This window comes from Pteronotus mesoamericanus, unplaced genomic scaffold (assembly GCF_021234165.1).
Source record: "Pteronotus mesoamericanus isolate MK-2021 breed Mesoamerican mustached bat unplaced genomic scaffold, CSHL_Meso_final contig_173, whole genome shotgun sequence".
In the NCBI taxonomy this organism is placed as follows: Eukaryota; Metazoa; Chordata; class Mammalia; order Chiroptera; family Mormoopidae; genus Pteronotus; species Pteronotus mesoamericanus.
This window is the reverse complement of record NW_026555072.1, coordinates 8,741,057-8,756,692: the sequence shown is the minus strand read 5'-3', so window position 1 is coordinate 8,756,692 and position 15,636 is coordinate 8,741,057. Positions and strand designations below refer to the sequence as shown.

Below are 15,636 nucleotides of genomic sequence, written 5' to 3'. Positions count from 1 at the left end.
GAAAACCATCATACTAATCCTTTTGTTTTTTCAGTGAGTTTTCTTTATGGCCTAACTAAACTCAGTTCCTTTAGAGCAGCAATCTTCAACCTTTTTCATCTCATGGCACAGGTAAACTAATTATTAAAATTCTGTAGCACACCAAAAAATATTTTTGCCAATCTGACAAAAAATAGGTATAATGTTGATTCATTCCCACTGGAAGACTACTGTTGTGTTGCAAATGACAATCTAAGGGAAAGAGGTCACTGCCCTAGACTAAATAGTCAGGTATTGCATGCTTTAAAAATTCTTGTTGCACACCAGTGTGCCATGGTACACTAGTTGAAAAGCACTGCTTTAGAGCATCTGAAAACCATTTTAGCCTTCTTCCTTCTCTTCCTCTCCATACAGAACATCTTGGTTTACTCCAAGCCTCAGCGATGCCACTCTCCTTAGCAGACACATTACTACAGGGGCACCTTCACTCCTAGTCACTTAATGAGCTACATTCTACCTCTGCTTATGCTCTTTGATTCTAGAGTTATCAAGATGTTTTAAAGAAAGCAGTGTTAATAGCGATATGAAGGGGTGGGGGAGAAGCTGGTGGAGAGGACTGCCAGGGAAACAAGAACACATGTGAAATGAAGTATAATAATCAGGAATGCATAATAATGCTTCCTTTAAAAACTATATTGGTTAGTACAGTGCTAAAGACAAAATAATGTGTTACAATTCCAGTGCAAAAGAAAATTTACAATGGTAGAGCTGTAATCAATAAAATTTGATATTTAAAAGAGCCCAGTTTTAGGATTTACATAGAAACAATTAATCCCAATAAAAATACTTCCAGGAAAATAAATATGGAAACAGAAAAAAAATGCAAATGTTTTAACTACGGTACAAAAAATTGATCAAGGAATTAAACTGACTTAGTCAAATCATTTGGACTGAGAAATACTTTCTCAACATAAAATTAATACTGGTTTAAGTCTGATTAAAATATTTATATTTACATCGAAGTAGTCAAAAGTTTCCATAGGTAAAAAGTTCTGCACTTATCAGAGAAGCATAAAAGGATTACCCATTCACATGTCACATTTACCACAGCCTTCCAACGGGAGCAACATCAAGAAAAATAAAATTATTAGTATTATATGTATGAGCACTCACTACGTGCCAGTAATTTTCGTAAGACTTTCTGGTATTATTAAGTAATTCTCATTATTCTAGAATATAGGCAGTATCTTTATTCCCATTTTACAGATGAAGACGCTGAGGTATATAGCTCCAGAGCTAGTAACTGGTTCAACCAGAATTCAAATCCAAAAATTCCAAATCTAGAGCCCATGACTTTCTTAATCACTATGTTATCCCCACCTCACTCTTGTATCAGGCAAATGCCCAAGACTCCTGTTGAAGCTATCTAATCTTTATCCTCTATATAAAAGCAAAACCTCACCTGCTGTATTTATCAGGAAATTTTGCAGACTTCAGTGCCTTATGTGTTTTATTTATGGTCTGTAGTATTTGGGCTTTCTTTTTAAGTAGTATATAGTAAGCACTTACATGAGAAAAATACTGTGTTTTGTAGAAAGCATCTCTCAAAGTTTAGTTTAAAAACAATTTTCAAGTTTACAAAAATGAAGTTAACACTGTATATTAAGTTTCTTTTCTACTGAGTAATTACATTATTAAGTGACACTGAAAACATCTAAAATATTTCTTCTGGAGTAATTCTATAAATACATGGCAGTGACAATCTTACCATGTATTTAGTAGAGGCAAATAAATTAGTAGAGGCAAACACAGAGTTACACTCCCATACACTAGAGCAAAAGTCAAGATAATATGGGTGTCCAGTTTTGGCTTTGCAATCAATGGTCTTATGCATTTTTGAGTCACAGTCAATCTATATCTGTTTCCTCATTTTTAATAGAGGTTGTTAGAAGTAGATAAACACTTCCATTCTGCCAAGCTCTAAATTCTAACTTCAGGAAAAAAAAAAAAACAAACAAACCCAAAACCCATTCCTCTCTGTTTCATCTACCACCACAGGATAATCATCTTCTCTGATTGAAGATTGGAATGTGTGTGTTCTAGCTCTATAGTCACTGCTATTAATTCCAACTATCTGGTGCTTCCCTCAAGTAGGGGGATTAGACTGGTCCCAAATCTCTTTTTGTAAGGACAAGTCTCTTCATTTACCCAAAGACTGAAGATTAACAATCAGGAGCGAGGGGGAGAATACTCATGAGACACAGCATTTCCAGAGTGGAGGAAAGGTTTTTACCTGAAGGAAGCTACCAGAGTTTAGTCCTATTATCAAACAGACATTATGAGCAAGAGAAAAACCTAGAGTAGCAACTTGAGATCACCAGAAAGAAAAAAGTCGAGAGGGAGAGAGTCTGCTAATAAATATTAGACACACATCCATGCCTCTTTTGCACGAAATACTCATTACCTTAAAGGATGCTATAGCCCTGACTGGTGTGGCTCAGTGGATTGAGTGGGGGCCTGTGATTAGAAAGGTTGCCAGTTTGATTCCCAGTCAGGGCACACGCCTGGGTTGTGGGCAGGGTTCCCAGCTGGGAGCATGCAAGGGGAAACTGATCAATGTTTCTCTCATACATCTATGTTTCTCTCTCTTTCTCCCTCCCTTCCCCTCTCTTTAAAATTTAAAAAAAAACTTTAAAAAAGGACACTATGAGTACAGAATATCTGTGACTAACAAAGGCAGCTATTCAACAGGTACCTGATGATTTCAATTCTGACCAATCAGATCAAATTTTAACACCTACCAAAAGATTTAGTAATCCAGATCTAAAATACTAGGTTCCTGCCCTGGCTGGTATGGCTCAGTGGACTGAGCGTCCACCTATAAACCAGAGGGTTGCTGGTTTGATTCCCAGTCAGGGCACATGCCTGGGTTGCAGGCCAGTCCCAGGTGGGGGGCGCAAGAAGGATGGCCACACACTGATGTTTCTCTCCCTCTCTGCTTCCCTTCCCTGCTCTCTAAAAATAAATAAACAAAATCTTTAAAAATAAAATAAAATACTAGGCTCCTAAGAAATCATTTAACCATTCCTTACCATGAATTTCTCTACCTTCCTACAATATCTGTGTTGAGCAATGATACCATAGTAATTTAGCACAAAGGTGTCCTGGTGTAAAATGCTGTGAAATACAGCCAACTTAAGTCACAACAAAACCTCACTCACCAAAAGAGGTTACATCTTAGACGTAGCTGGTGGTACAACATTGTGAATATAATTAAAGCCACTTTATCATACATTTAAAATGGTAAAAATGATAAATTTCGTGTTATACACATTTACCACAATTTTGAATAAGAACAAGAAATGGGAAGGAACAAAAAATATATCTCACAATGTACTTTCATTGGGCATGAGCATACGTTTTTAAAAATTATCAAGTACATGTTTTCAGTGAAATAAGTACATTATGATGCTTGAGTTTTAAACGACCAACTTTTTCTTTTTTGATATTCAATATTATTTTACATTAGTTTCAGCATAGCAGCTAAGACAATTATATAATTTAAAAAGCGATTCCTTTGATAATTCTAGTACTCACCTGGCACCATATATAGTTATTACAATATTACTGACTATATTCCTTATGCTGTACTTTACATCCTGATGACTATTTTGTAACTACCAATTAGTACTGCTTAATCTCTTCACTTTTTTCACCTAGCCCCCCAACCCCCTCCCATCTGGCAAGTATCAGTTTGTTCTCTATATGTACAAGTCTGTCTTTGATTTGTTTGCTCATTTATTTTGTTCATTAGGTTCCACATATAGGTGAAATCCTATGGTATTTTTCTTTTTCTGACTGAATTATTTTACTTAGCATAATATCCTCTAGGGCCATCCATGTTGGTGCAAATGGTAAGATTTCATTCTTGTTTTATGACCAAGGAATATTCCATTGTATATATGTACCACAATCTTTTTATCCACTTGTTTATTGGTGGGCACTTGGGTGCTTCCATATCTTGGCTATTGTAAATAATGCTGCAATGAACACAGGGGTGCATATAACTTCTCGCATTGGTGTTTTGGGTTTCTTCAGACATATACCAGAAGTGGAACTGTATGTCCTCTTTGGAGAAGTGCCCATAAGGAAAGACCAACTTTTTCATTAATAGCACTAATCACAATAATCACACAATGACAAAAGCCTCCTGAGAATCAAAAAGGAAAATGCCTATAGATATAGGTGGAATTTCTTATATATGCTACACTTCTGAAAACTTAGTTATATGTGAGTTACAGCTAAATGAATTTGAGGGGAAAACTGGTAAAACTCAGCTTGAAAAGGTGATTTCTCTACAGTGAAGAATTTTTTTTTTTTTGGCAAAGCAATCAAGGGCCCGAGAAACACCTAAAATTCTGGCTTCTGTACATGGTTTCATTAAAGTCAAATTCATCTAGAATAAAAATGTCAGATATTGGGATGACTCCAGGTGTCACTCACTTGATCCAGTTCCTCATTTCATAGATGAAGACTCTAGGTCTGCAAAAGAGACAACCACCGCCTCCCAGATACCTCAAAACACACACTCAAAGACACTCGAACACAGAGCTAAAACCTGAACTCTGGAACTCAGAAGTGCAGCAGTCTTCACTCGCTTCATACTGTTCTTCATCTCTTTTCCTTCCAAACAATCATTATGGCTCAAGAATGCCAAATGCATTTTTTAATTCACATGAAACACATAGTTGCTCCTATTTTTAATATTCCTATCACATTTCCCAAGGTGTGTTCTGAAGCTCACTATTCCTGCATAATACTCTACTACTAAAAGTTTCTATAAGTAAATTTAGGAAACATTCTATAATATTCTGATCTTTAAACATTTCAATGCATATTAGCAAATCTAAGGCTCTAAAAGGTCCTATGGAAAAGAGACTTTAGATTTCATTAAGACTAAGCCTTTCCTAAACTTCTTAGCACACAATCTTAAAAAAAAAATGGATATTTTTTTGAGGCATATTTTGGGGGAATATTGAGGCAAAATATGCCTCAATATTCTTTGAGGCATATTTTGGGGGAAGCTATCCTATAACCTCGTTAAAGACCTGGAGTATATATGTATATGTAGAACTGAATTAAACTCAGGACCCATCAAATAAACTTTCAACAAAAAGCACTGCTATCAACTAACTACACAATTAATTCTTAGGGGGAAAAATGTATTACAATGTAGGAAGACAATAGACCCTACATAGTAAAAGAGTAAATTCTGACAAATCATTTTTATTCAACATTTGACAGAGTTTAAGGTAATTTAAAGATTAAAAGATACAAGCAAAACATAGGTTCTGATATAGAACGTGTTTAACACAGAAACTCAAAGAATTTTCAAAGAACAAGATAGTGACACATCATAGGTGGACTAAACATATGCTACTCCTACTCCAAAGAACAAATATTCTTAACATTGGAGAATCAACATGGCGGAGGAGTGAGTGGAAGTCACACTGACCTCCTCCCAGGAACAACCTGGAATTACAACTAAATTTGGGAGAAATCACCTGGAACAAACAACTGAACAATAGCGAGAGAGGAGCCTTGTAACTTCGGAGACAGAAGAATCGGCTTTAGCGCAATCTAACTGGTAAGGAATGTGGTACAGACCACAGAAGGTGGGCGGGGCGCCCATGGGCAGCAGCACCAGAAGGATATTGAAACGGCCAGTTGGATCCCCCTGAGAGGAGCGGGGTCTAAACCAAAGGCGGGGATCTCTAGCCAACAGCACCAGAGCCCAAAACATACACAGAAAACAGCCAGCTGAGAAAAGCAGCAGGGTTGCTCTCTGCCAGAGACAGGCAGCTGGAGACGCAAAGAACTGTTTAAAGGGCCAACGCATAAATTTTTATTTGCAGCCACTTACCCTGGTCTCCAGCAAAGGTGGGGAAAAGTGGGCTAGAGACGCCTGAGGAGAAACTGGGGAAGGAGGCTTTGGGAAAAGAACTGAGAGAATAGCAGGTGGGATCCTGGTGCTGATTCATCCCCCATGAGACAGTGGCCATCTTGCTCAGGCAGAGACCACTCCACCTGAGCGGCACCAGTGTCAAAGGACCCAACAGCCCCAACTCCAGATGGCATTCCATTCTGCCCTGTGCTGTCTCAACTGCCTGCTGAGTGCAGAGTGGCAGCTACAGACAGTAGATCCCTGGCTAAAGGCACAGAGACATCTGGTGACACTTGAGGAGAGACTGAGGACAGAGGCTTTGGGGAGAGAACTGAGAGAGAAGCTGGCGGGATCCCAGTGCTGACTTCCCCCCGCCCTGTGACAGCAGCATAAGTGGACCCAATAACCCCGCCCCCAGGAGGGATGCCGCCCAGCCCTGAGCTAAGGTGGTGCTGAGTGGAGTGAACAGATTAACAGCTGAAGAAGACAGCCACAAACAGTAGATTACTGGAAGTCTTGAACAGACTGTCTAAGATCAGACAGGGTCAACATATGACATCATCAGAAACAGATCAAGACAGTAAAACCAGTGGTCTCCAAACAAAGAAGTTCACACCACAAAGTCAGGAGATCAAGACGAATCAACTTAAGAAACAGAAGCAAAAGAGAAGAGTCTCACAAATAATGGGAAGACAAAGAAATATGCCCCACTCGAAGGGAAAGGAAGAATCCCCACAAAGAGAACTAAATGAAATAGAGGCAAGGAAACTATCAGATATTGAGTTCCAAACAATGGTTCTAAGGAAGCTCAATGAGCTCACGTGAGCTCAGAGAGAATTACCAAAAACTACAGGGAAACTATGAGGAACTTACTGTAAACTATATCAACATGAAAAAGGACATAGAAACTATCAATAAGAGACAAGAGGAAATGAAGAATACAATTTCTGAATTGAAGAACACAGTAGAAGGAATGAAAAGAAGGCTAGATGAGGCTGAGGACCGAATCAGCGAGCTGGAGGACGAGGTAGAAAAAAGCTCCCAGAAAGAGCTAGAAAATGAAAAAAGACTCAAAAAGAAAGAAGAGGCATTGGGGGAAATGCAGGACAACATGAAATGTAATAATGTCCGTATAATAGGGATGCCAGAAGGAGAAGAGGAGGAGGAAGGGATAGAGAACCTGTTTGAAAAAGTCATGATGGAAAACTTCCCTAATTGGAGGAGAAAAAACGGCAAACAAGTCCAGGAAGCACGGAGGGTCCCATTCAAGAGGAACCCAATGAGGCCCACTCCAAGACACATCATCATTAAAATGGAAAATATCAAAGACAGAGAATCCTAAAGCAAGAAAGGGAGAAAGAGGTAGTAACATATAAGGGAGCCCTGATACGACTAGCAGCTGACTTCTCAACAGAAACCCTGCAAGCCAGAAGACACTGGCAGAAATATCCCAAGTCATGAAAAGCAAAGGCCTGCAACCAAGACTGCTCTACCCACCAAGGCTCTCAATGAAAATGGAAGGCAAAATAAGGGGTTTCCCAGACAAAAGAAGGCTAAAAGAATACACCTCCACCAAACCAGCACTGCAATATATGCTAACGGGACTGCTTTAAGATGAAGAAAAAGTTTCTATGAATACCCAGTTCCTTTCAGAGTTTCCAATACTTGATATTACCAATATTTTGAATACTCATTAATCTGATTGTGACAATGATGTTATTTTAATTGTTTCTTTACTATTTGTTGAAACTAAACCTGTTTTAGTATATTTCTTGCCTACTTCTGTTATTTAAAAAAAAACTTTAAATGACTTTTTGGTATTCTTCATCCATTTATTGATGAAAGGTTTCTAGAACTTTTTTCCCTCAAAAAGAAAAAAAACACGTATTAACCATGTTTTAGATGTGTTGCAAATACTTTTCTATTCCTTGTCCTTTAACTTTTTTATATGTATATTACTATATAGTTAAATGTTTAATATAGTCATATTGTCAATATTTATATCTTCTGGGTTTGAATATTTTACTTCAGGTCCTGAAATTATTAGTTCTCTTTTCTTCTAAAACTCCTTAGATTCTACATATTGATTTTTAACTCACCTGAATATTTCATGTATAATGTGTGAAACAGACTCTATATTTGTTTTAGTTCAAGTAATAGTGGTCCATGCACCTTATTTGTGGAATAAGCCTTATTTTCTCCATTGATTTGAAATATCAACGTAATCATATATTATATTGTTAGGCAGATATATACATTTGTCTTTAGAATGCTCATTATATTTCACTGATCTACTTGATTATTTCTGTGCTGGTGTCATGTTGGTTTAATTGCTGAGACTTTATAATGGTTTTAAATTTTTGTAATATTTTATAATTAACATTGACATCTAAAAAATAAATAAAATCAATCTGCATTTAAGGAAGAAAGAAAGAGAGAGAGAGATGGAACTGCTACCTTTTGTGACAACATGGATGGAACTGGAGGATATTAAACTAAGTGAAATAAGCCAGTTGGTGAAAGATAAATACCATATGATTTTATTTATAAGTGGACTCTATTCAATAAAATAAACTAACGAACAAAATAAATCACAGACATGGAAACATGGAGCAGACTGAAAGTGACCAGAGGGGATGGGGAAGGAGGGCAATGGTGGAAAGAAGGAGAAGGGACTAGACAAAGAACATGTATGAATGACCCATGGCCATAGGCAGCGGAGTGGGAATTGACTGTGGGAGTGGGAGGTGGGGGTGGGATGGGTGAAGGGAGGTAAAGGGGTAAAAATTGAGACAACTGTAATAGAATAAAAATGATGTATAGATAAAACAAACAAACAAAAGATTGATGCTCTCCTCGTGCTTTTTGGTAAGTCTTTATGTTAAAGCGATAATGCAGATTTGCTGGCAATCTGAAGTGATTATGTAAGTTTCCTGCTAAGATGAACGGAGCAGCGTTTGATAGGCGTATGCTAAACAATCATATGGCAATTTGTTAATTCTTATATTAAGCATGGAATTTTGGGAATTTGATACAAAATGTACAGTTGACCATTGAACAATATGGGTTTGAACTGCCATGGGTCCACTGACACATCGACTGTTTTCAACAAATACTGTAAATATATTTCTCTTCCTTATGATTTTATTAATATTTTTTCTCTAGCTTGTTTTATTGTATGAATACAATATAATAATACATATTAACATACAAAATGTGTTTACTGACTGATTATGTTATCAGTCTTCCAGTCAACAGTAGGCCATTAGTAGTTAAGTTTTGGGGGAGTCAAAGTTATATGCCAGTTTTAAAAAAAACACCAAAACACAAATTCGAACGAACATAAGCACCCTTATATCCATTGCAGCATTATTCACAATCACCAAGGTATGGAAGCAGTTCAAGTGTCCATCAGTAGATGAGTGGACAAAACAACTATGGGACATTTACACAATGGAATACTACTCAGCCATAAAAAAGAAGAACATTTTAGCCTTTGCAACAGCATGGATAGACCTGGAGACTAGATGGTAATGGGAAAAAATACAATAAAAACAAAGATTATTTATTAATAAAAAAAAGATTTTAAAAAAATTTAGAGAGGGCAAGGGAGAGAAACATCAATGTGCGAGAGAAACACCAATTGGTTGCTTCTTGCGCAATCCCAACTGGAACCTGGCCCGCAATCCAGGCACGTGCCCTGAACGGGACTTGAACCAGTGACCTTTTGGTGTGCAGGATAGCACCCAACCCACTGAACTACACCAGTCAGGGCTATATGCCAATTTTTGACTCCATGTGAGTTAGTGCCCCAATATCTGCATTATGCAAGGGTCAACTGTAACTACATACACCTTTTCTTTTTTTGTTCAAACAAAAAATTCTTTAATCAGAAAGTCTGATTAAGTTCAGTATTAACTCAAGCTCTCAAAAATTTATTGGAGAAAGCCACATCTGCGTCAGAGAAAAGCAGGCAGCTATTGACAATTCTTTGGTGGAAAAGTAAGTTGCATACATACACAAGCTGCCCCAAAGATTGTCAAGTCCAAGTTTTGGTTTTCAGTAATAGGTTTCAAGATCTTCCAAAGAAACCATACACACAACCCCAAGTGTACAAAAATTTAACAATGAAATTTAAGGATACAGGAAAAACCATATATGACACTACACACAACTTACTTATTTAAAGAAGACTTTCAATCCTAGAAAACTAAAATGGGGAGACCTCATGAATGGTAACACATGTAAAACAAGGGCTAATTGTATATGGAACAATCCTAGACATTTTCCCATTGACTAAGGTGTAAAATGACAGCTCAGGACACTATTAACATGTAGCTTTTCTTCTGGTTATTAGTCAATGTGTATAAAATTAGGTTAAATTTTTTTTCTACTCAATTACCATCACTTCTTCCTTTTTACCTTTTCACTAATTTTCTCTAGCAACATTTTTCCTTTGGTTTGACCAGGTGGACTCACAAGGTTCAGAACCTAAAGTAAGTATCAACTCTTACTGGAACCACACTTGGGAAATGCAATCCTAGAAAGGGCAAATTGTAACTTAGGTGGTCTAACAAAGTTAGGCAGCCATTCTCAATGTGACAATGTCTCCCATGATAATCACTAGGTTAATGGCTTCTCTTCTGGCTAGATCACATGAACCAGCATGATACTGGTATGCTCCCTGGTGAGGTGCTGCAGAACTATGTGCACAAATACCCACTCATCTAAGTCTTCAATAAATACAAAGCATCATTTAAAATCATGTCAATAGAATAACTAAAAAAATATTGCATTTTATTGGCCTGTTTTGCCTCTTGAATTGGCTTGCAGTACTCTTCATGGCACAGAAGACACCAACAGTTCATTACTTGCCATTCTAAAATCCTTAGATTTCAGTACTTCCCACTCTTCAAGCCTCAGAACCTTTTTGGCAGCAATAATGGTATCTTCATTAGCATCACTGCTATCATGGGACCAACAACCCCAGGGACTAGTGTAATGTAACCACTTTTGTTCTGGACTCCTTCAAAATCCACATCTCCAACCATCTTGGGTTTGGCAGTGATGGGACCTTGAAATCTGCTCCTACCTTGACCCTATCTGCTGTGATCAGATTTTGAAAACCTGCAGTGGAAACCAAACTATCTGCAAGAACTGTATGTCTTGTCAGCTGCTCTTGGAGAGTGTATTGATAAGATACTGTGATAACAGCATCACCTCCAAGATGTCTGTGTACTCCCATTGGTGTGTAGTAACATTGCAACAGTTTTTTACCTTCCAGTTACCACCGCATTATTCCCTAGGGTTGGAATGCCAGTTTGCTTAATTATTTTTCACACACCCAATGTAGTACCTAGTAACATGGAATACTAGTCCATATACATTCTCTCCTCAGGAATTACATGAAAGCCATCAACATCCTTCTCTAGATAAACAGCATTGCAGTTTCTTCTCTCATCAATGTACTCTGGAAGAGGCAGCTGAACAAGGAGGTCATCTACATTACCATCATTATTTAGTTTATTGATTAAATTCAACAGTTCTTCCTATGAAATTGAAGCTGGTTTCACAAATGACTCACTGCTGATTCCCACATCTGCAGTGGCCCTGGTTTTGTTGAGGACATGGGAATGACTTGCAGGATTCTCACCAACCAGTACCATGTTCAGGTGTGGCTATTTGCTACTCGCTGCCACCCACTCTTCCATTTTCTGCTGCATTTCCTACTTGATCTGCTGGTCTAGTGTCCCTGAAAAAATGAGAACTTCATTTGAGCTTCTGAGAGGTGGGGGGATGATGGTGGAGACTGCAGTTCTGTATGGGCCTGAGCAGCCAGGTGGTCAATGTGGACACAAGGGAAGCAGCAGCCACGCTCACGCCATTGTCTGTGTTGGACTACATATATCTTATATAATTTTAAATGGTCCATCTACTTTTACTAACTACAATGGCAAACTATAGGGTGTTAGTTACAAATGTTTCCAGACTTTCACCGGTTGTACACTAGATGGTGGGACAATTAAAAAAAAAAAACACACTGCCACTCTTAAACACACCCACCTACATACTTCTTCCAGGGCATCTATCAATGCTAATTAAACTTTGCCCAGAAGGTTTAGAAAATAATTTGGATTTCTGAAGGAACTGAAAGTCTCATGACCAGTGAGGGAATGCTTCATCTTGAAGCAGGTACTATGGACAGCATTATCACAGATGCTTGGTCTAGTCAGCCCTCCTCTACTCTGTCCCAGCCTATGCTCAAGACACAGAGGAACAGACTGAAGTCACAGACTACATGGAACCAAATGGAAATAATTCAAATGGCCAAGCATGTATATAAAAATATCAGTCAAATAATACTTGATTCTAATTCTTCTTCCAAATTTATTTTTTTAAATTGTATTTTAAAACCTAGAAATCCAAGGCAATACTCAAATGTTTATCACAAGCATAGCTGCTCAATTTGTTTATTCTTTAGAACTGTACAGGCATCTGTCAGATATATCATGGGTGCAGTTCTAGACTACCACAATAAAACAAATATTGCAATAAAGTGAGTCACAAGTTTTTTGGTTTCCCAGTACATATAAAAGTTATGTTTACACTATACTTTAGTCTATTCAGTGTGCTACAGCATTATGCCTCAAGTAAACAACGCACATATCTTAATTAAAAATACCTATTGTTAAAAAATGCTACCTGTCACCTGAGCCTTCAGAGAGTCATCTTTCTTCTTGTGGACGGTCTTGCCTAGATGTTGATGGCTGCTGACAGATCAGGGTGGTGCTTGCTGAAGGTTGGGGTAGCTGTGGCAATTTCTTAAAATAAAATAACAAAGTATGCTGGATACACTGACTCTTCCCTTCAATTTCTCTGTAGCATGCAATGCTGTTGATAGCATTTTACCCATAGTAGAACGTTTTTCAAAATCGGGGTCAATCTTCTCAAACCCTACTACTGCTTTATCAGCTAAGTTTATGTAATGCTCTAAATCCTTTGTTGTCATTTCAACAGTCTTCATAGAATCTTCAGCAGTAGTAGATTCCATCTCAGGAAACCACTTTCTTTGCTCATCCATATGAAGCAACTCCTTATCTGTTCAAGTTTCATTATGAGACCACAGCAATTCAGTCACATCTTCAGGCTTCACTTCTAACTCAAGTTCTCTTGCTTTGTCCACCACATCTGCAGTTGCTTCCTCCCATGAAATCTTGAACCCCTCAGAGTCATTCATGAGGGTTGAAATTAACTTCTTTCCATCTTCAATCACTGTTGTTATTTTGACTCCTCCTGAATCGCAAATGTTCTTAATTGCTTCTAGAGTGGTGAATCCTTTCCAGAAGGCATTCAATTTATTTTGCTCAGATATAGCGTAATGAATTGTATTTCTTAAATAATGTAAAATTATTCCTTAATCCATGGGCTGGGAAATGGATGTTAGGTTAGCAGGCATGAAAACAACATTAATCTCACTGTTGTCTCCATCAGAGCTCTTGTCAACGGACAGTGGTATTTTGAAAGGAAATCCTTTTTTTCTGAGCAGGTGTTGACAGTGGGCTTAAAATATTCAGTAAATCATGTTGCAAGCACATGTACTGTCATCAAGGCTTTGTTGTTCCATTCATAGAGGGATGGGCAAAACTAGGTTCACAGTTATGAGTGACATTCTTTTGAATTAATAAAGCTATTGCAATAATCATAACCTGCATTATTTTCCCATGTGAACAACTATAAATCTACTTTTGCCCACCACTGTAGAGCACAGGCAGAGTCAACTGAGCATCATTCTTAAAGGCCCTAGGATATTCAGATGGGAAATGAGCATCTTCTCATTTGACCTTATGAATGAGAAGGTCATTCATAAGTTGAATGACTTTCAACTTAAAGCTGCTACCTACATTAGCCCCTAACAAGAGAGTCAGCCTGTCCTTTGAAACTTTGAAACCAGGCACTGACTTCTCCTAGCTATGAAATTCTTGAGTGGCATCTTATTCTAATATAAGCCTATTTCGCCTACACTGAAATTCTGTTGTTTATTGCTGCTTCATTAACTACCTTCATTAACTATCTTAGCTGGATCTTCTGGACAACCTGCTTCAGCTTCTCCACCAGCACTTGCTGCCTCACCTTGCACTTTTATGTTATGAAGACATCTTTCCTCATGAACCAACCTCCGCTAGCTTCAAACTTTTCTTCTGCCACTTCCTCACCTCTCTCAGCCTTCATAGAATTGAAGAGTGTTAGGGCCTTGTTCTGAATTAGTCTTGGGCTTAAGGAAATGTGGTGGCAATAAAGCTGTTTCACTTTCTTATCATTCAAGTGTTCACTGGATTAGCACTTTGAATTTCATTCAAGAATGTTTCCTTTGCATTCAAACATGGCTAACTGTTTGGTTCAAGAGGCTTAGTGTTCTGCCTGTCTTCGCTTTTGACATGCCTTACTCACTAAGCATTTCTAGCTTTTGAGTTAAAGTGAGAGACTTGTAATTTTTTTCTTTCCTTTGAACATGTATAGGCCATTATAGGGTTATTAATTAACTTAATTTCAATATTGCTGTCTCAGGGGATAAAGAGGCCTGAAGAGAGGAAGAGAGAGGGGAAACAGGCAATCAGTGGAGCAGTCAGAACACACGTTTATTAAGTTCCCCATCTTGTATGTGCCTGGATCATGGCACTCCAGAACAATTACAATAATAACATTAAAGATCACTGATCACAGATAAGAAATATAATGAAAAAGTTTGAAATATTGTGAGAATTACCAAAATGTGACAGCAACATGAAATGAGCAGATGCTGTTGGAAAAATGGCACCAACTCACTTGCTCACAGCAGGACTATGACAAACTTTCAGTTTGTAAAAAAAAAAAATACAGTATCTGCAAAGTGCAATAAAGTGCTGTGCATTAAAATGACGTATGTGTGTATGGCCTATTGTAAGGATCTCCTGAGTAAATCACCAAATAACTAAAAATGTATTAAACTTTTGAGCTCAGCAAATATAATTTTAAATATTAAACAAAAATGTGCACATAAAATGACCTTACTTTACTGAAATTAAATATCATAGTTCACTGTCTTTCATTTACATGCAAATTTCAGAATAGCTCTTGTGAGAATTCAATTAGGTGCTATAGAGGGGGATCATGGAGAATTTGGAAGCAATAGAAAATGAATTATTATTGCAGTGACTAGAGCTAGTGACATGTTAGAAACTGCAAATGCCATTTATTTGTTACCACATTAAATTTGAAATTTTTTTCAAAAAGTGGTACAAAAGGGGTTTACATTTATTATTTATCTCTATGTAATTTCATTTATGATTACTCAGCAAGAATTCAATTATTCCATTAACAGTATTAAGAACATTAAGATGTATTTCCTGCTTCAAAAGCATTAATTAACATTCAGATTAATATAAAAAATTTCAACATTAGACCTTTTGAAACCTTAAACAGAAATATCTGGTGAACTTAAGACTTGTGGGTAATTTCAATATGAAACTTGCTTTTATTTCAGGGAGCTACCACTCTTTGAGCATTCTCAGATAATGAGAGTGGTTTCACATCTGCTGCACATGTAAAAATATACAAGTTGCTTTACTGAATCCCAGGAATGACACCTTGTAGAAACCAACATAATTAGGCAGCACATATGAGGGGGGATCCCCCAAAAAACAAAAACCTCGTAATTATCTTCTGGAGGTCAGGCT

The 15,636-nt window shown here is 37.5% G+C and overlaps 1 protein-coding gene and 1 pseudogene across 6 annotated transcripts in view; both read right to left on the bottom strand.

Moving 5' to 3' along the window:
- CASK (calcium/calmodulin dependent serine protein kinase) overlaps window positions 1-15,636 on the bottom strand; it is a 387,224-nt gene that overhangs the window by 324,040 nt on the left and 47,548 nt on the right. The window lies entirely within an intron of this gene.
- Window positions 10,750-11,620, bottom strand: LOC129065258 (bifunctional methylenetetrahydrofolate dehydrogenase/cyclohydrolase, mitochondrial-like; annotated as a pseudogene).